The 22,229-nt window shown below is 39.3% G+C and overlaps 1 protein-coding gene across 3 annotated transcripts in view; it reads right to left on the bottom strand.

Moving 5' to 3' along the window:
* Positions 1–22,229, bottom strand: part of RALGPS2 (Ral GEF with PH domain and SH3 binding motif 2) — a 239,763-nt gene that overhangs the window by 140,533 nt on the left and 77,001 nt on the right. The gene's annotated exons all lie outside the window — the stretch shown is intronic.

Below are 22,229 nucleotides of genomic sequence, written 5' to 3'. Positions count from 1 at the left end.
ACTGTTTACTCCACGAATCTGCCCACTGCCTGAGGCAACAGACAGCATCTCCCAGTAAACAAAGATCAAGTGTACACTGAGCCACTTTGGCCACAGATTGCACTTACCCATAAGCGCCCTCTACTGGCTGATAGGTAGAACTGCATATCCCAATTTAAAACTTGCCAATAGAAGTGCTTATGGTTATAGAAGCAAAGTCAAAAGACCCTACCCAGCATTCTTTATAGTCACACCCCCTAGGGAGTGGGGAAAGGGACGGAAGAAAAAATCAGTATCACAGAGAAAGAAAAAAAAAATTCTACCTGCACAAAAATAATTACAAAAATTAGAAGTGCCAATGTCTCCAGATGAGAAGGAACCAGCACAAGAATTCTGCACCATGAAAAATCTGAATACAGTGACACCACCAAAGGATCACAAAAGCTCTCCAGCAATGGTCCCTAACCAAATGGAAACTCAGAAACGACAGATAAAGAATTCAAAGCATGGACTGCAAGGAAGCTCAATAAGATCCAAGACAAGGTCAAGTACCAACACAAAGAAATTTCTAAGGCAATCTAGGAAATAAAGGAAGAGATAAACATCTTAAAAAGAAATCAGGCCAGATACAGTAGCTCACATCTATAATCCCAGCACTTTAGGAGACTGAGGTGGGAATTGCTATGAGCCCAGGAGTTCAAAACAGCTTCTGGCCCACAGTTGTGCTCTGTGAGAACTCAGTTGGATGGCACAGCCTCCTGTTATCCCAGAAAGCACCTAGGGCGGCAGGACAGGCATCCCCACCCACCTCTGCTACTGGTAGCCAGGCAAGTTGCACCTGCTACAGCTTCCAGCCCAGTGGTCCTACTTCAGCCTGAATCTGTTGAGGAGCACAGCCTCCTGCCTTCCTGGAAACACTCAGATGACAGAGTGGTCAACTCCACCCACTCCTGGCCTGGCCTTCTGTAGTCAGACAGGCCATACCTGCAACAGCTTCCAGCCCAGCAGTCCCGCTTCTGCCTGAATTCTATAGGCAGGGACAACATTGTGATTCCCAGGGAGTACATGAAGAGCAGAATAGGGCTTACCTGGCAAGGATATAGCCTTTGCATGAGGCAGCCCCATGGACCAGAACATCCAATAAAAGAAATGCAGGCATAGAGACAGTAAACAGAGGGGGCTCCTCCACAAGAGGAGACTAGACTCAAAGTCAGTCGACTGAACCCACCTTACACCATAATCAAACCCCCAAGGGCATCCAAGAAGATAAAAGCCAAAAAAAAAAAAAAAAAAAAAAAAAAAAAAAAAAAAAAGGACAGCAACTTCAGAGACTGAAGAAATATCAGCCCACCTGGATAAGAAAGAATCAGTACAAAAAACTCCAGAAACTCAAAAGGCCAGACTGTCCTGTCTTCTTAACCCCAACTACATTAGTTCCCCAGCAATTATTCATAGCCTGGCTAAAATGACAGAAATAGAATTCAGAATATGTACAGGATGAAGATAATTGACATTCAGGAAATAGTCAAAGCCCAATTGAAAAATTCTAAGAAATACAATAAAACAATACAGGAGATAAAAGATGAAATGGTCATTTTAAGAAAGAAACAAACTGAGCTGATGGAACTGAAAAACTCACTTCAAGAATTTCAGAATACAATCATAAGCCTTAACAGCAAAATCAACGAAGATGAAAAAAGAATTTCAGAGCTCAAAGATCTGCTCTCCAAAATAATTCAGACAAAAACAAAAAAAAAATAAATATGTGATTATGTAAAGAGACCAACTCTACGACTCACTGGCATCCCTGAAAGGGAGAAAAAGCGGGCAACTTGGAAAACATTTCAAGATATTGTCTGTGAAAATTTCCTCAACCTCACTAAAGAGATCAACATTCAAGTTCAGGAAATGCAAAGAATTCCTGAAAAATACTACACAGGAAGACAAACCCCAAGACACACAGTCATCAGATTCTCCAAGTTCAAAATGAAAGAAACCATGTTAAAGGCAGCCAGAGAGAGCAGGTAGGTCACCTACAAAGGGATCCCCATCAGGCTAATGGCTGTACTTTGAGCAGAAAACCTACAAGCCATAAGAGATTATGGGCCTATGTATTGGTTAGTTCTCACACTGCTATAAAGACACACTAACTGGGTGTGGTGGCTTACACTTGTAATCCCAGCACTTTGGGAGGCTGAGGTGGGCAGATCACTTGAGGTCAGGAGTTCAAGACCAGCCTGGCCAATACTGGTGAAACCCTGTCTCTACTAAAAATGCAAGAAAAAAAAAATTAGCCAGGTGTGGTAGTGGACACCTGTAATTCCAGCTACTCGGGAGGCTGAGGTAGGAAAATTGCTTGAGCCCAGGAAGTGTTTGTGCAATGAGCTGAGATTGTGCCATTGAACTCCAGCTTGGGCGACAGTGTAAGACTCCGTCTCAGGAAAAAAAAAAAAAAAAAGACATACCCAAGACTGGGTAATTTATAAAGAAAAGATGTTTAATCAGCTCTGATTCTACAGGCTGCACAGACTTCTGCTTCTGGGGAGGCCTCGCGACACTTACAATCATAGCAGAAGGCAAATGGGAAGCAAGCATATCTTCACATGGCCAGCAGGAGAGAGAAAGCACAAAGTGGGGATCTGTTTGTTTTACACAATGTCAAATATCCAGATCTCATGAGAACTTTATCATGAGACAGCACTAGGGTGATGGTCCTAAAGCATCAGAAACCACCCCCAAGATCCAATCACCTCCCACCAGGCCCCACCTCCAACACTGGGCGTTACAATTCAACATGAGATTTGGGTGGGGACACAGAGCCAAACCATATCAGCCTATATTCAGCATTCTTAAAGAAAAAAATTTCTAACCAAGAACTTCATATGTAGCCAAACTAAACTTCATAAGCTAAGAAATAATATCCTTTTCAGAAAAGCAAATGCTAAGGGATTTCGTTACCACCAGATCTGTCTTACAAAAAGTCCTGAAGGCAGTGCTAAACATGGAAAGGAAAGACAATTACTGGCCAGTATAAAAATACACTTAAGTACACAGGCTAGTAACACTATAAAGGCACCACACAAGGCTGCATAATAACCAGCTGGCAACATGACAAAAGGAAATAATCCACACATCTCAATACTTACCTTGAATGTAAATGGACTAAATGCTCCAATTAAAAGGCACAGAGTTGCAAACTGGATAAAGAAGCAAGACCTAATTGTATGCTGTCTTCAAGAGACCCATCTCAAATGCAATGGCGCCCACAAGCTCCAAGTGAAAGGATGGAGAAAAATGTACCAAGCAAACAGAGAAGAGAAAAAAGCAGAGGTTGCTATTCTAATTTCAGACAAAACAGACTTTAAACAAAGATTTAAAAAAAAAAAAGATAAAAAAAGGGCATTACAAAACGGTAAAGGGCTCAGTTCAACAAGACCTAACTATACTAAATACATATACACCCAAAACCGGAGCAGCCAGATCCATAAAGCAAGTTCTTAGAGACCTATGAAGAGACACAGACAAACACACAATAATAGTGGGAGATTTCAACACCTCACTGACAATAGGCAGATCATTCAGGACCTGAACTCAACACTTGATCAAATAGACCTAACAGACATTTACAGAATATTCCACACAAAGACAACAGAATATACATTCTTCTCATCTGAACAAGGCACATACTTTAAAATCAACCCACAATCAGACATAAAACAATTCTCATTACATTAAAAAAAAAAAAAAACCAAAATTATACAAAGCATACTCTCATACCACAGTGTAATAAAAATAGAAATCAATACTAAAGAAATTCAGTCGAAACTGTTTAATTACATGAAAATTAAGCAATCTGTTCTTGAATGACTTCGGGGTAAATAATGAAATTAAGGCAGAAATCAAGAAATTCTTTCAAACTAATAAGAACAAAGTACGAAGGTACAAAAATCAGTAGCATTCCTATACACTAACATCCAAATTGAGAGCCAAAGCAAAAATGTAATCCCAATCACAATAGCCACAAAAAGAATTTAAAAACTAGGAATACAGCTAACTAGAGAGGTTTACTATCTTTACAATGAAGATTATAAAACACTGCTCAAAGAAACAGAGAGGACACAAACAAATGGAAAAGCATTCCATGTTCATGGCTAGGAAGACTCATTATTGTTGGCCAATGGCCACACTGCCCAAAGCAATCTAAAGATTCAATGGTATTACTATCAAACTACCAATGACATTCTTCACAGGATTAGAAAAAACTATTTTAAAATTCATGCGGAACCTCAAAAGAGCCCAAATAGTGAAGGCAAACCTAAGCAAAAAGAACAAAGCAGGAAGCACCACATTACTCAACTTCAAACTATACCATAAGACTACAGTAACCAAAACAGCATGATACTTTTACAAAAACAGGCACACAAACCAATGGAACAGAACAGAGGGCACAGAAATAAGACCATACACCTACAATCTGGTCTTTGACAAAGCTGACAAAAACAAGCAATGGGGAAAAGACTCCTTATTCAACAAATGGTGATGGGGTAAGTAGATAACCATATGCAGAAGACTGAAACTGTACCCCTTCCTTACACCATATACAAATACAAAAATCAACTCGAGATGGAGTAAAGACTTAAAGGTAAAACTTAAAACCATAAAAACCCTGGAATGATAACCTAGGAAATACCATTCTGGACAAAGGCCCTGGCAAAGATATCATAACAAAGACTCCAAAAGCAATTGCAACAAAACCTGACAAATGAGACCCAACTAAACTAAAGAGCTTCTGCACAGCAAAAGAAACTATCAGAGTAATTAGATACCCAAGAAAATGGAAGACAATATTTTCAAACTATGCAACTGAAAAATATCTAATATCTAGAATCTATAAGGAACTTAAACAAATTTACAAGCAAAATACAGCCCCATTAAAAAGTGGGCAAAGGACATGAACAGATACTTCTCAGAAGACCTAAACATGGGCAATAAGCATATGAAAAAATGCTCAACATCACTAATCATTAGAGAAGAGCAAATCAAAACTATAATGAGATACCATTTCACATCAGTCAGAATGGCTATTATTAAAAAGTCAAGAAATAACAGATGCCGGCAAGGCTGCAGAGAACTGGGAATGTTCATACACTGCTGGTGGGAATGTAAATTAGTTCAGCCACTGTGGAAAGCAACTTAGCAATTTCTCAGAGATCCCAAAGCAGAACTGCCATTCAACCCACAATCCCACTATTTGGTATATACCCAAAAGAACATAAATTGTTCCAACACAAAGACATATGCACATGTATGTTCACTGCAGCACTACTTGCAATTGCAAAGACATGGAATCAACCTAAATGCTCACTAACAGTAGACTGAATAAAGAAAATATGGCACATATACATCATGGAATACTACACAGTCATAAAAAAGAGTGACATCATGTCCTTTGCAAAAACATGGATGGAGCTGGAGGCCATTATCCTAAGCGAACACAGGAACAGAAAACAAAATATTGCATATTCTCACTTATAAATGGGAGTTAAACACTGAGTACGGTGGGTACAAAGAGGGGAACAACTGACACCAGGGCCTACTTGAGGGTGGAGGGTGGAAGAAGAGTATCGAGAAACTACCTACTGGGTACTATGCTTATTACCTGGGCAACAAAACAAATCTGTACACCAAACCCCTCAAAACACAATTGACCTACATAACAAACCAGCATACATACCCCTGAACCCAAAATAAAATATAATTTAAAAATCAATCAGAGCTTCTGGAATTAAAGAACTTAAGAAATTTAAAAACAGGAGGCCAAGGTGGATGGATCATTTGAGGTCAGGAGTTTGAGACCTGCCTGGCCAACATGGTGAGACCCCATCTTTACTAAAAATACAAAAATTAGTCGGGCATGATGGCACGTGCCTGTAATCCCAGCTACTTGGGTGGCTGAGGCAGGAGAATCATTTGAACCCGGGAGGCAGAGGTTGCAGTGAGCCGAGATTGTGCCATTACACTCCAGACTGGGCAAAAGAGCGAGACTCTGCCTAGAAAACAAACAAACAAACAAAACACAATTGAAAGCTTTATCAATAAACTGAACCAAACAGAAGAACGAATTTCAGAGCTTAGAGACCAGAGTCCCAAACAAACCCTGTCATGCAAAAATAAAGCAAAAAGAATTTTTTAAAACAAACAAAGGCAGGCTGGGTGTGGTGGCTCATGTTTGTAATCCCAGCACCTTGGGAGGCCAAGGTGGGCAGATCACTTGAGGCCAGGAGATCGAGACCAGCCTGGCAAACATGGCTGAAACCCTGTCTCTACTAAAAACACAAAAATTAGCCAGGCATGGTGGCACATACCTGTAATGTCAGCTACCTGGGAGGCTGAGCCACAAGAATCGCTTGAACCTGGGAGGCAAAGGTTGCGGTTAGCCCAGACTGTGCCACTGCACTCCAGCCTGGGTGACAGAGCAAGACTCTCAAAAAAAAAAAAAAAAAATTAAGTCTTTGAGAGATATGGGATTATGTAAACTGACCAAACCTACTGGCACTCCTGAAAGAGACAGAGAAGAAGAAAACCACCTGGAAAATATATTTGAGAAAAATAATTCAAGAAAATTTCCCTGATCTTGCTAAAGAGATAAATATCCAGGTACAAGAAATCCAGAGCACCTGTCAGGAGTTTGAGACACTATCCAAAAAGAACATCATCAAGGCATATCATCACCAGACTGTCGAAGGTCAATGCTAAGGAAATAATCTTAGAGACAAATAGGGAAAAAGGTCAGATCACATACAAAAGGAACCCCATCAGTCTAACAGCAGAATTTTCAAGATACAGAGTGGCACACTGGATAAGAAAAACAAGACCCGGCCAGCCGCCGTGGCTCACATCTGTAATCCCAGCACTTTAGGAGGCCGAGGCAGGCGGATTATGAGGTCAGGAGATCGAGACCATCCTGGCTAACACAGTGAAACCCCGTCTCTACTAAAGGATACAAAAAAATTAGCCAGGCGTAGTGGCGAGCGCCTATAGTCCCAGCTACTCGGGAGGCTGAGGCAGGAGAATGGCGTGAACCCAGGAGGCGGAGGTTGCAGTGAGCTGAGATTGCGCCACTGCACTCCAGCCTGCGCGACAGAGCAAGACTCCGTCTCAAAAAACAAAACAAAACAAAACAAAACAAAAGCAAACAAACAAAAAGAAAAGACCCATCCATCTGCTATCTTCAAGCGACCTATCTTACATCTAATGACATCCATAGGCTCAAAGTAAAGAGCTGGAGAAAGATCATGCAAAGGGAACACGAAAAAGAAAAGGGGTTACTATTCTTATATCACAGAAAACAGACTTTAAGCCAACAACAGTAAAAAAAGACAAGGGCATTACAGAGTGATAAAATATTCAATTCAACAAGACTTAACTGTCCTAAATATATACACACTCAAAATTAGAGCACCCAGATTCATAAAACAAGTACCTTTAAACTTAAGAAAAGACTTAGCCACACAAGTAGTAGTGGGAAACTTCAATATCCCCATGACAACATTAGATCATTGAGGCAAAAACCTAAAAAATTATGGACTCAAATTTGACACAGACCAACTGGACCTAATAGACACCCACAGAATACTCCATCAACCATATGCTCCAGAACAGGACAAGGATGCCCACTATCACCACTGTTACTCAACACAGTACTGGAAGTCCTAGCTAGGGCAATCAGACAAGAGAAAGAAAGAAAATGCATTCAACTTGGAAAGGAAGAAGGCTAATTATCCTTGTTTACAGATAATATTATCTTATTTTTGGAAAAACCTAAAGACTCCACCAAAAAACTATTAGGACTGATAAACATTGAGTAAAGTTGCAGGGTGTAAAATGAACATACAAAAATCAGTAGCATTTCTGTATGCTAACAGTGAACAATCTGAAAAAGAAATTTTAAAAAGTTATCCCATTTATAAGAACCACAAATAAAATTAAATACACAGGAAGTAACTTAACCAAAGAAGTAAAAGATGTCTACAATGAAACTATAAAACACCGATGAAAGAAATTGAGGAGGATGCCAAGAAAAATGGAAAGATATTCCATGTTAACGGACTCAAAGAATCAATATTTTTAACTTGTACACACTAACTAATTTATAGATTCCACGCAATGCAATCCCTATCAACATACCAATAATATTTTTCATGGAAATAGAAAAAACAATCCTAAAATTTATATGGAACCACAGAAGACACAGAATAGTGAAAGCAATCCTGGGGGACGGGGGGAAAGAAAAGAACAAAACTGAGGAATCCTATTACTTGACTTCAAATTATACCACAGAGCTACAATAACCAAAATAGCTTGGTACTGGCATAAAAACACACAAATAGACCAACTGAACAGCATAGAGAATCCAGAAACAAATCTACACACCTACAGTGAACTCATTTTCAACAAAGGTGCCAAGAACATTCATTGGCAATGGGGAAAGGACAGGGCTGGGAAAACCAGCTATCCATGTACAAAAGAATGGAACTAGACCCCTAAGTCTCACCTTATACAAAAATCAAACCAAAATGGATTACAGACTTAAATCGAAGACCTCAAACTATGAAACTACTATAAGAAAACACTTGGAAAACCCTCCAGGGCTTTGGTCTGGGAGAAAATCTACTGAATAACACCCCATAAGCACAAGCAATTAAAATAAAAATGGACAAATAGAATTACATCAAGTTAAAAAGCTTTTGCACAGCAAAGGAAACAATCAACAAAGAGAAGACTCACAGAATGGAAGAAAATATTTGCAGCCTACCCATCTGACAAGGGATTAATAATTAGAACATATAAGGAGCTCAAACAACTCTACAGAAAAAAAAAAATCTAATATTCTGATTTTTTTAATGGGCAAAAGATCTGAATAGACATTTCTCAAAAGAAAACATATAAATGGTAAAGAGGCATATGAAAAAGTTCTCAGTATCACTGTAAGTGTCCATCAACAGATGAATGAACGGATAAAGAAAATATTATATATATACATCATGGAGTACTATTCAGCCATAAAAAGATTGAGATCCTGTCATTTACAACAACATGGATGGAACTGGAGATTATTATGTTAAATGAAATAAGTCAGACACAGAAAGATAAACATTTTATGTTCTCACTTATTTGTGGGAGCTAAAAATCAAAACAATTGAACTCATGGAGATAGAGAGTAGAAGGATGGTTACCAGAGGCTGAGAAGGGCAGTTGAGGGGATGAGGGCGGGGGGTGGGGTGGGTAAGGAAATGACAGACAATGAGTATAAAAAGAAAGAATGAGTAAGACCTAGTATTTGATAGCACTACAGGGTGACTATAGTCAGTAATAATTTAATTGTACATTTTAAAATAACTAAAAGAGTACAATTGAAAATAACTAAAAGAGTATAATTGGATTGCTTGTACAAAGGAAAAATGCTTGAGGAGATGGATACCCCATTTACCATGATGTGATTATTACTCACTGTATGCCTCTATCTAAATATCTCATGTACTGCCTAAATGTATACACCTACTATATACCTCCAAAAATTAAAAATTAAAAGAATCAATGAAACCAAAAGTTGGTTCTTTGAAAGGTTATAAAGAACCAATCAAAAGATTGACAGACCACCAGATAGATAAACTAAAAAGAAATGAGATCCAAATAAGCACAATCAGAATTGACAAAAGTGACATTACAACCAATTCCACAGAAACACAAAAGATCCTCAAAGACTATTATGAACACCTGTACACACACAAACTAAAAAATCTAGAGAAAATGGAATTCCTGGAAATTCCTGGAAAATCACAACCCCCCCCCCAAGACTGAATTAGAAAGAAACTGAAACCCTAAACACACCAGTATCAAATTCTAAAATTGAATAATAAAAAACCTACCAACCAAAAAAGGCCCTAGTCCAGATGGATTCACAAATTTTACCAGACATACAAAGAAAAACTGGTAACAGTCTTTCCGAACCTACTCCAAAAAATCAAGGAGGGGGGACTCCTCCCTAACTCATTCTATGAAGCCAGCATCACCTTGATACCAAAACTGGGCAAAAATACAACAAAACAAGTAAACTACAGGCCAATATCCCTGATGAACACAGACGTAAAAATCTTTAACACACTACTAGCAAGCCACATCCGCAGCACACCAAAAAGTTAATTCACCATGATTAAGCAGGCTTCATTCTTGCGATGCAAGGTTGGTTCCACATATACAAATCAATAAATGTGACTCACCACATAAACAGAATTAAAAATAAAAACCCTATGATCATCTCAGTAGATACAGAATAAGCTTTTGATAAAATCCAACATCTCTTATGATAAAAACCCTCAAAAAAACTAGGCATCAAAGGAACATACCTAAGAGCCATTTATGGCAAACCCACAGCCTATCATACTGAACAGACAAAAGCTAAAAGTGTTCCCCTTGACAGGTGTAACAAGACAAGGATACCCACTGTCACTTAACATAGTACTGGAAGTCCTTGTCAGAACAATTGCACAGGAGAAAGAAATAAAAGGCATCCAAATAGGAAAAAAAGAAGTCCAACTAGCTCTCTTCACTGACCATGTGATTCTACACCTAGAAAACCCTAAAGACTGCAAAAGGGATCCTACAACTGATAAATGACTTCAGTAAAGTTTCAAGGTACAAAGTCAATATACAAAAATCATAACATTTCCATACACCAATAACGTTCAAGATGAGAGCCAAATCAAGAACACAATTCCATTTACAATAGAACAACAACAAAATACCTAGGAATACACAGAAACAAACAAATACCAAGGAGGTGAAAGATCTCTACAAAAACTACGAAACACTGCTGAAAGAAATCACATGATGCAAACAAATGGGTAAGCATTCCATGCTGCTGGTTTGAAAGAATCAAAAAAATTAAGAAGGAGGGACGCCTCCCTAAACTCATTCTATGAAGTCAGCATCACCTTGATACCAAAACCTGGCAAAAACACAATAAAACAACTAAACTACAGGCCAAATAGCCCGTGGTAAACAAACGACTTGGCCAAATTAAAATGGCCACATTGCTCAAAGCAATCTGCAGATTCAATACTATTTCTATAAAGCTACAAACATCACTTTTCACAGAACCAGAAAAAAACTATTCTAAAATTCACATGGAACAACAACAAAAATCCAAAAATACAAAGCAATCCTAAGCAAAAAGAACAAAGTGTGATGCATCACATACCTGAGTTCAAACTATACCATAATGCTACCGTAAGTAACCAAAACAGCATGGTACTAGTACAAAACGGACATATAGACCAATGGAACATAATGGAGAACCCAGAAATAAAGCCAACAGCTACAGCCATCTGATCCTGTATAAAGCTGACAAAAATGAGCAATCGGAAAAGTCTTCCTATTTAATAAATAGTGCTGGGATAGCTGGCTAGCCATATGCAGAACAATGAAATTGTACCCCTACCTTTCACCACATACAAAAATTAACAAGATGGATTTAAAGATTTAAATGTAAAACCTAAAATTATAAGAATCCTAGAAAAAAAATCTAGGAAACACTATTCTGGACATGTGCCTTGGGAAATAACTTATGACTAAGTCCTCAAAAGCAAATATAACAAAAACAAAAATGGACAAGTGGGACCTAATTAAACTAAAGAGCTCTTCCACAAGAAAACAATCAACAGGGTCAACAGATAACCTATAGAATGGGAGAAAATACTGACCAACTACGCATCTGACAAAGGTCTAATATCCAAAATTTATAAGGAATGTAAACAATTGAACAAGCAAAAAAAAAAAAAAGGGCAAAAGATACAAACAGACACTTCCCAAAAGAAGACATACAAGTGGCCAACAAACATGAAAAAAATGTTCAACATCACTAATCATTAGAGAAATGCAAATCAAAACCACAATCAGATACCATCTCACACCAGTGAGAACGGGTATTACTAAAAAGTCAAGAAATAACAGATGTTGGAGGCTACGGAGAAAAGGGAAGGCTTATACACTGTTGGTGGGGATGTAAATAGTTCAGCCACTATGGAAAGCAGTTTGGAAATTTCTCATATAACTTAAAATAGAACTACCATTTAACACAGCAACCCCATTACTGGGTAAACATTCAAAAGAAAATAAATTGTTCTTACCAAAAGACACATGCACTCATATGTTCATCACAGCACTATTCACAATAGCAAAGACATATAGAATCAAGCTAGGTACCCATCAATGGTGGACTAGACAAAGAAAATGTGGTCCATGTACACCATGGAATATTACGCAACCATAAAAAAAGAATGAAATCATGTCCTTTGCAGCAACATGGATGCAGCTAGAGGCCATTATCCTAAGCAAATTAACACAGGAACAGAAAAGCAAATACTGCCATGTTCTCACTTATAAGTGGGAGCTAATCAATGAGTACTCGTGGACATAAAGATGGCAATGATACTGGGCACTACTAGAAGGAGGAGTGAGGGAAAGGGGGAAGGGTTGAAAAACTAACTACTGGGTACTATGCTCACTACCAAGGTGATGGGATCAATCATACCCCAAACCTCAGCATCACACAATATACCCCGGGAACAAATCTACTACACAAGTACCCCATGAATCTAAAATAAAAACTGAAATTAAAAAAGAAAAAATCACACACACATTGGAAAAAAATAAAAAGAAAAAAGGAAATGTGATAAAAATGTTAAAAACTGGTGAGCTGGCCAGGCACAGTGTCTCAAGCCTGTAATCTCAGCATTTTAGGAGGCCAAGACAGGCACATCACCTGAGGTCAGGTGCTCAAGACCAGCCTGGCCAACATGGTGAAACCCCATCTCTACTAAAAACACAAAAATCAGTCAGGCATGGTGGCATATGCCTGTCGTTTCAGCTACGAGGGAGGCTCAGGCAGGATAATCACTTGAACCTGGGAGGCACAAGTTGCAATGCACCACTGCACTGCAGCCTAGGCAACAGAGTGAGACTTCGTCTCAAAACAAACAAATAAACAAACAAAAACTAGTAAATTTAGGTAGAAGGTATATAGGAGTTCTCTTATTATTTTGAATAATTTTATATGTCAACTTGACTGAGCTACATGGTGCCCAGATTTCTGGTCAAACACTATTCTGAGTGTGTCTGTGAAGGTATTTCTGGATTAGATAAAAATTTGAATTAGCAGATTGAGTAAGGTAGATTGCCCACCCAATGTGGCAGAAGTCATCTGTTGAGGGTATGAATAGAACAAAAAGGCTGAACAAGTGCTTTAACTGAACACTGGTGTTTTCCTCCCTTTGGACTCAAGACTGAAACATCAAAACTCTTCTCAGGTCTAGAACCTGCTGGCTTCTGGACTAGAACTTATACCACTGGCTCTCCTGCTTCTCAGGCCTTCACACTCAGTCAGGAATTACTTTGGGTCTCCAGCGTACCAATGGCATATCTTGGGACTTCTCAGCCTCCAGGATCATGTGAGCCAATTCCTTATAGTATATACAAGAAAGTATTTAGTATGTGTAATTAATTATGTAGTATGTGTAATAAATAAGGATTATATATATAAAATAAAATATATATACACATCCTATTCACTCTGTTTCTCTGGAGAACCCTAACACACTATTATTTTAACTTTATTATTAGTTTGAAATTATTTAAAAATAAAAAGGGAGGGAAACTGTAAATTCTCCCAAGTTATACAAAAGCTCCTCAACTTAAAAACCTTCCACCCGGGCGCGGTGGCTCAAGCCTATAATCCCAGCACTTTGGGAGGCCGAGACGGGTGGATCACGAGGTCAGGAGATCGAGACTATCCTGGCTAACACCGTGAAACCCCGTCTCTACTAAAAAAAAAAAAAAAAATACAAAAAACTAGCCGGGCGTGGTGGCGGGCGCCTGTAGTCCCAGCTACTCGGGAGGCTGAGGCAGGAGAATGGCGTGAACCCGGGAGGTAGAGCTTGCAGTGAGCTGAAGTGAGCTAAGATCTGGCCACTGCACTCCAGCCCAGGCGGCAGAGTGAGACTCCATCTCAAAAAAAAAAAAAAAAAACTTTCCACCTGCAGGCTGGGCGTGGTGGCTCACGCCTGTAATCCCAGCACTTTGGGAGGTCGAGGTGGGCGGATCACGAGGTCAGGAGATCGAGATCATCCTGGCTAACATGGTGAAACCCCACCTCTACTAAAAATACAAAAAATTAGCCAGGTGTGGTGGCGGGTGCCTGTAGTCCCAGCTATTTGGGAGGCTGAGGCAGGAGAATGGCATGAACCCGGAAGGCGGAGGTTGCAGTGAGCCAAGATTGCGCCACTGCACTCCAGCCTGGGCAACAGAGCGAGACTCTATCTAAAAAAAAAAAAAAAAAAAAAAAAAAAGACATAAACCTTCAACCTGCACATTTTCATAGAAACCAACAAAGTTACACACCCAATAAACAGTACAACTCTAATGCAGGTACTGTTAAAACTGAAGTGTTTTATGGTCTTTTCCTCCTGTTTAAAGCATTTGGTACGTAAGTATCTCTAACTCCACTCCATAATAAGACAGAGACGCTTGGTCCCCAACATTTTTGTTTGATAGTATTATGGAGAACGTTATGCTACAACATAAATTTTAAAAGAAAAAGTACAACTGTTACCACCAACAGATGGCGTTAGTGATCACTTGTTTAGCGTCAATCTGGACCTGAGACAAAATAGGCTGAAGAACAGCTTTTTGGACCTAAGCTCATATATCCATAAATATTTTTGCCTCGTGTTAATAATACAGATGAATATTATTTAGGAGATGGAAAATATCTTAGAGATCTCAACTTAGGGTGCATTTCAAACCCCAGGTCTTCTCTAATTTTAATACCTGCCTCGTCTCAGGGCCCATGTCCCAACCCCGAATACCATAGAGAATCACGGCTGTAGGAATTCATTGTAAAGTGATGAGAAAGTGTTGTATCTTTCAAATGTGTAAGAATGAAAGAATATGAAGGCAGAAAAAAAAAGGACAAATTTGCTAACCCACTGCTTTGTTCCAATCCTGATTTTACAAAAGACAACACCAATTCAACGCCAAGGTCATGTGATCTTGCCAAGGCCACATAACCAATTAATGGCACAGGTAGATCTTAAATTCAAGTCTTCCATTTGCTAATCCTTGGCACTTTCCATCAGCCCTTCTTGAATGTTTAAATGCTATGGAAATGTGTGAGTGGCCAGGTGTAAAATAACTAGTTTCTCTCCTTCTTCATTTCTAATAAAAGTTTTTTAGTTGAATAAGATGACAAAGGAAACAGTATGTACAAAGGAACAGTGAAATCCCTTCTCATATTCAGTGGACTGCCAGTACTTCAAGTACAGTACAGAGGGCAAATGCAAACGGAGGTGGGAAGCATCAGGAATTGAGTCTGAAGAAATAAAGGGCAATGTTTGTCACAATAATAGAAAAGCCTGGACTGTATACAATGAAAAGGTAGAGTCCATATTAATGGACTATTAAATTATATCTTACAAATTCCATTCAGACGGATATACACAGAAACAGAGAGACAGAAAAAGAGAGAGAGAGACCATACTGAATTCAAAGTCTCAACAAATGGATACCTAAGCAATGACTTCCACTACAATAGACCCTTGGTATAAGTTTATGAAGTATTTTTTCCAAGACAACTTGAAAGATTTCCAAATTGGAGAATACTACTGTGGCATATAAAACATTAAAGTGTAATTATTTTTTAAATCCTACAGACCTTTAATGATTCTAAGAAGATTGAAATAATTTATACTTATTCACATTACTATGTAAACTGTAAAGGTGACTCATATGAATCATGAATTAAAGCCATCACGAAATGTTACATTTTACTCTTTAATTTACTCTAAATTCTTCCTTCTACAGCTATTGCTTTTTGCTTCTCTTTGATCACCAGCAAGCAGCAGGAGTTGGCTCCAGCTGTAGAAAGATAGTGCTGGCAACAAAAGTTACTATGGCCAGGCCACATGGCTCACACCTGTAATCTCAGCACTTTGGGAGAGGGAAGTGGGAGCGCCACTTGAGCCCAGGAGTTCAAGACCAGCCTAGGCAACAAAGCGAGACCTCCATCTCTACAAAAAAAAAAAAAAAAAAAAAAAAAATTAAAAATTAGCTGGGCATGGTGGTTCATGCCTATAGTCCCATAGTCCCAGTTACTTGGAAGGCTGGGGTGAGAGAACTACTTCAGCTTGGGAGGTCAAGGCTGCAGTGGGCCAAGACTGCGCCACTGCACGCCAGCCTGGGCAACAGAGTGAGACCCTATCTAAAAAAAAAAACAAAAATTACTCTACAAATAGTAGAGATTAGCAAATCACATTGAGATTTACCTACTAGGTAGTAGACTAGGACCAATCTGGGCTCAGCAAATTACAAACTATCATATGCCATGCATCCTCCCTGTCATTCATGGAATAGTGAGAACCCACAATTATAAGTGTTAATTTGTGAAAGCCAGAAATCTATTCTATCAGTAACTGACTAGAAAAAAAAAAGTTTTTTGCTCTAATAGTAAAGATCCCTCTGGTCTTTTAAATGTAACAATACCTATAACAACATAAATATTTGCACAGTGACTTGTAGCTTACCCACACACTTTAATTTCACCAGAAGGATTTTAAGAAATGTTCTAGTAAATTTATGATCTAGTTTTTCAGCAGAACATTTTTATTAAGAACTAAGAGTACCAGGTCTCTGAACGTACACTTACTCCTTCCTGCATAAGTTCCGGAGGCCACCCAATGACCAGAAGAAGGGAATTTCCTGTATAAGTATTGAGGTGTTAGGAGATTCAAACACTGTTCATCATTTATTCTAACACCCCTCGAAGATAAATATTATTATTTATCAATAATGTAATCAATTTAAGAAACTGATAATCAGTTTAGAAAAGGAGGCTTAGAGAGGTTCAGAAGGTTATGGAATAGTGTTCTCTCTCAAGAAGAGCAAATAAAGCTTTCCAAGAAACCTTCCTTCCATCTTCCTCCCCACTCCGAAAAAAGGTGTCCCTATTTGTTTCATTTGCTAGAATTTCTTCATATTTACTTCTGTCTGCCAAGGAAGAGATGTCAGGAATATCTTCACAGAGAATCTGATATCTGAGATGAGTCTTAACAAGTAGAAAATGGGCATATGGAAGGGAAATTTATGGTAAGGGCAATCCTGGCACGAGGAAATGCTATTTGCAAAGCCACAAGAATGGAAGAAATTGCCACAACGGAGGAATGTTGGTTCTTTGTAGAAAAAAGCACAACAGGTTGGGGAGGGGGAGTGCATGGGGTGTGTATGTCTGTGTGTGTGAACATGGAAGATAAATTACAAAGATAGACTCTAGCCAGCTCATGAAGCACTTACAACAGCATGGAAAGAAATGTACTTTAATGTAAATCAAGATTTCCTAACTAAGAGACATGCATAAAACTTTAGGGCCATATATTGCCCAACTCCCCCAAAGTATGAAAACTGTGTACATGAACACACACAAAAATAAACTCATTTTCCTGGATCCACAGCTATTAGTGATTTTCAAAGGGACTCAGGAATAAAAAGCAGTCAAGAACCACTGCTATGGGTGACTGGGAGTCCCTGCATAATTATAGACAGAGAAGTGTACAATACTTTTATTTTAGAAAGGTAACTTAGGTAACATTTGTGGACATTGATGAATTTGAGAACCTTAAATGCAGAAGGAGCAATAAGGAGGTTATTATAATCTACTGCAGCCAAGAAATTATAAATATGAACATTAAAAAACCTAATTCCAGAGACTTTTCAAAGTAAAAGTGCCTGAATTCATCAACCAGCTGCATGCAGACTGTGAGAGAGAAAAAACCTAAGGTTGCCTTATTCTACTTCTTAAAGTTCAGATGTGAACTTATTACATTCACTTATTACATACCATCATCAGTAAAAGCCATCAAATACAGCACAGTAGCTGCAAGTAAAAGGGTGCCACTCTCTTTTATTTGTAGTAAGCCACCACTGGAAAATTAAGCAGAAAATGTCAAATATCCCAAAGAGGAAACACTGGTGGCCTAGAACAGCGTTTGGCAAACTGGCCCACAAGCTAAATCCAGCCCCATTTTTGTAAATAAAATTTTAACAGAACACAGCCACTCATCCATTTATGTGTTGTCTATGGCTGCTTTCACACTACAAAGGCAGAACTGAATAGCTGCAACAGAGACTCGCATGGCCTGCAAAGCGTAGATTATTTACTCTTTGGGCCTTTAGAGGTTTGTCAACCTCTCACCTAGAACAAAAATGGATAGATTCTACTTCAGAAAGCACTGTTTTATTTATTTATTTATTTATTCATTATTTTTGAGACAGAGTCTCACTCTGTCACCGAGGCTGGTGTACAGTGGCGTGATATTGGCTCACTGCAACCTCAACCTCCCAGGCTCAAGAGATCCTCCTGCCTCAGCCCTCCAAGTAGCTGGGACTACAGGTGTGTGCCACCATGCTCGACTAATTTGTGTGTGTGTGTGTGTGTGTGTGTTGTTGCTGTTGTTTTTGTAGGGATGGGGTTTTGCCACACTGCCCAGCCTGGTCTTGAACTCCCGAGCTCAGGCAATCTGCTTGCCTCAGCCTTCCAAAGTGCTAGAATTGCAGGCATGAGCCACTGCACCCAGCCAGAAAGCACTGCTTTAGTGCAATAGATGTGAGTAATACACAAAGTAAGGTACTTTTTCTACCTCCATGCATGGATCAAATCCAGTCATATAGCCATCAGTCTTCTGGAGCAGCTGTAGATAACTGCAATAGTAGTAACCTACTTCTAAGATCCTCATCAAACTGAATTTACAAAATCCCAAGTATTACTCCGTTTAGAAAAATACCACTCCTCAAACGCAACATATTAGGGGCCAACGTTTCAAACCAATCCAAATCATTGTCCTTCCCCCTATTCTTCCATTCATATCCACCTTCTCTCTCCTCAAGGTTCTCTTTTAAAATGGAAAAAGAAGAAAATACTAAAGATCCAAGGGTTATCAGTAAAACTGCTAAAGTTAGATCTAAGAACCAGGATCTTGGCCTATTTATGGAACACTGGAAAAAAAGCTGGCTAGGTAGGCATTCAAAATTAATAAATCTTAAATCTAAATTTCAGATTTTGAATAGCCACCAATTATTTTTTAAAAAAACTAATTTTTAGTCTATCAATTAAAATTAAGCTCTACTGGTGGCCTCTATCAGACTAGGTTGGGGAATGAGGTGTACAAGTGGTAATATTTCAACATTTTTTTTCAAAGGCTATGAACACAAGTACTGCAACACATCCAAATAGAACTCCAGGTGGCTACCCAAAAATAATTATTTCATGAATCAAAGAGTCTCACGAACACATCATCCACACATTCCCAAAGGCCTAATACACAATTTTCTTAAAAGGTTTTTGTTTAGCAACTTGTTTTGGCAGTAACATATTCAACACATGAACGTGTAATAACACATGATTAAATAATAAACAACTAAAATTGACTTTAGATACTCCAAATCAGGGTTTCTCAACTTTGGCACTGCTAACATCTGGAACTAGATAATTCTTTGTTGAGGAGGACTTTGCTGTGCATTGCAGGCTGTGTGGAAGTATCTCTGGCCTCTACCCAGTGGATTCCAGTAACAGCTGTGAAATCAAACGTCTCCAAGATGACAGTCTCCAGTTGAAAACCACTACTCCAAAGGAATTTTATTTCTTAACGATTTCTAAAAACAAAATTTCTTTCAACTGTTTCTGCTTTGTATATATTAAAGTATATGAAAAACAAAGTAATGATGCATGTGATAGTTAATACTGAGTGTCACCTTGATTGGATTGAAGGATACAAAGTATGGATTCTGGGTGTGTCTGTGAGCGTGTTGCCAAAAGAGATTAACATTTGAGACAGTGGGCTGGGAAAAGCAGACCCACCCTTAATCTGGGTGGGCACAATCTAGTCAGCTGCCAGTGTGGCTGGAACATAAGCAGGCAGAAAAAAGTGAAAAAGAGACTGGCCTAGCCTCCTAGCCTACACCTTTCTCCCATGCTGGAGGCTTCCCACCCTCAAACATCAGACTCCAAGTTCTTCAGTTTTGGAACTCAAACTGGCTCTCCTTGCTCCTCAGCCTGCAGAGAGCCTATTGTGGGACCTGGTGATCCTGTGAGTTAATACTTAATAAACTCCTCTTAATATATATATATCTATTCCATTAGTTCAGTCCCTCTATAGAACCCTAATGCATGTTATATAAAGTTTTTAATCAATCTTTTATCATTTTCTATCTGTAGTAAATCTTTATTGCATTTTTTTTTTTTTGAGACAAAGTTTTTGCTCGGTTGCTCTGGCTGGAGTGCAATGGCGTGATCTCGGCTCACTGCAACCTCTGCCTCCTGGGATCAAGTGATTCTCCTGCCTCAGTCTCCCGAGTAGCTGGCATTACAGGCACCAGCTAATTTTTGTATTTTTAGTAAAGACAAAGATTCACCATGTTGGCCACGCTGGTCTCAAACTCTGGACCTCAGGTGATCCACCTACCTTGGCCTCCCAAAGTGCAAGGATTATTAAGCTTGAGCCACCGCACTCAGCCTGCATGAATTTAAAAATTTTTAAAAACAGATTTGGTCCAAAAACAAAAGCTAAATTTTAGTCTATCAATTAAGTGATAGACTAAATGGGTTGTTGGTGGTGTGTACCTGTAAGCAAGAGGACAGTTTGAGCCTAGGAGTTCAAGACTAGCCTAGGCAACATAGCAAGACTCCATCCCTATCAATGTAAAACAAACAAACAAAAAACAACAACAAAAAACCTTTATATATATAGGTTACATGCAATAAATTATATAGTTCAAAATATATATATAGTATACACCTATGAAAAATCAAGATAAGGAACATAATTAGTCACCCCCAAAGTGCCTACCTTCTTTTTTTTTTTTTTTTGAGACGGAGTCCCGCTCTGTCGCCCAGGCTGGAGTGTAGTGGCCGGATCTCAGCTCACTGCAAGCTCCGCCTCCCGGGTTTACGCCATTCTCCTGCCTCAGCCTCCTGAGCAGCTGGGACCACAGGTGCCTGCCACCTCGCCCGGCTAGTTTTTTGTATTTTTTAGTAGAGACGGGGTTTCACCGTGTTAGCCAGGATGGTCTCGATCTCCTGACCTCGTGATCCGCCCGCCTCGGCCTCCCAAAGTGCTGGGATTACAGGCTCAAGCCACCACGCCTGGCCTTTTTTTTTTTTTGAGATGGAGTCTTGCTCTGTCACCCAGGCTAGAATGCAGTGGTGCAATCTCAGCTCACTACAACCTCCGCCTCTTGTTCAAGCAATTCTCCTGCCTCAGCCTCCTGAGTAGCTGGGATTACAGGTGTCTGCCACCACAACTGGCTAATTTTTGTATTTTTAGTAGAGATGGGGTTTCACTATGTTGACCAGGCTGGTCTCAAACTCCTGACCTCAGGTGATCCACCTGCCTCAGCCTCCCAAAGTGCCGGGATTACAGGCGTGAGTCACCGTGCCCAGCCAGTGCCTGCCTTCTTTTGCTCTGCATAATTATTTTGAGATTCATCCCTGTTGTTGTGACTATCAATAAATAGTTCATTCATTTATATTGCTAAATAGTATAGTTACATCACAATTTATTCATCCATTTTTTCCAGTTTGTGACTATCATAAATAAAGCTGCTGTGAACATTAGTGCATGAGTCTTTTCAGTAAATACCCAGGAGTGGAACTGCTGGTAGGTGTACGTTAAGGTTTTTGTGTTTTTTTTTTTTTTGAGATAGAGTCTTACTCTGTTGCCCAGGCTGGAGTATAGTGGCGCAATCTTGGCTCACCACAACCTCCGCCTTCCGGGTTCAAGGGATTATCCTGCCTCAGCCTCCCGAGTAGCTGGGATTACAGGCATATGCCATGACGCCTGGCTAATTTTTGTATTTTCAGCAGAGACAGGGTTTCATGTTGGCCAGGCTGGTCTCGAACTCCTGACCTCAGGTGATCCACCTGCCTCAGCTTCCTGAAGTGCTGGGATTACAGAAGTGAGACATGGTGCCCAGCCTGTAAGTTAACATTTTAAGAAACAACCAAACTGTCTCCTAAAGTAGTTGAACCGTTTTACAGTCCTAACAGCAAAGTATAGAGTTCTAGTCTTTCACATCTTTGCTAACACTTGGTATGGTCAGTCTTTCAGGTAGGTAGTGCTAGTTCACTGATTTTGGTTCCCATTTCT

Source organism: Rhinopithecus roxellana, chromosome 8, assembly GCF_007565055.1.
Source record: "Rhinopithecus roxellana isolate Shanxi Qingling chromosome 8, ASM756505v1, whole genome shotgun sequence".
Lineage (NCBI taxonomy): Eukaryota > Metazoa > Chordata > Mammalia > Primates > Cercopithecidae > Rhinopithecus > Rhinopithecus roxellana.
This window is presented reverse-complemented; position numbering and strand designations above follow the sequence as displayed.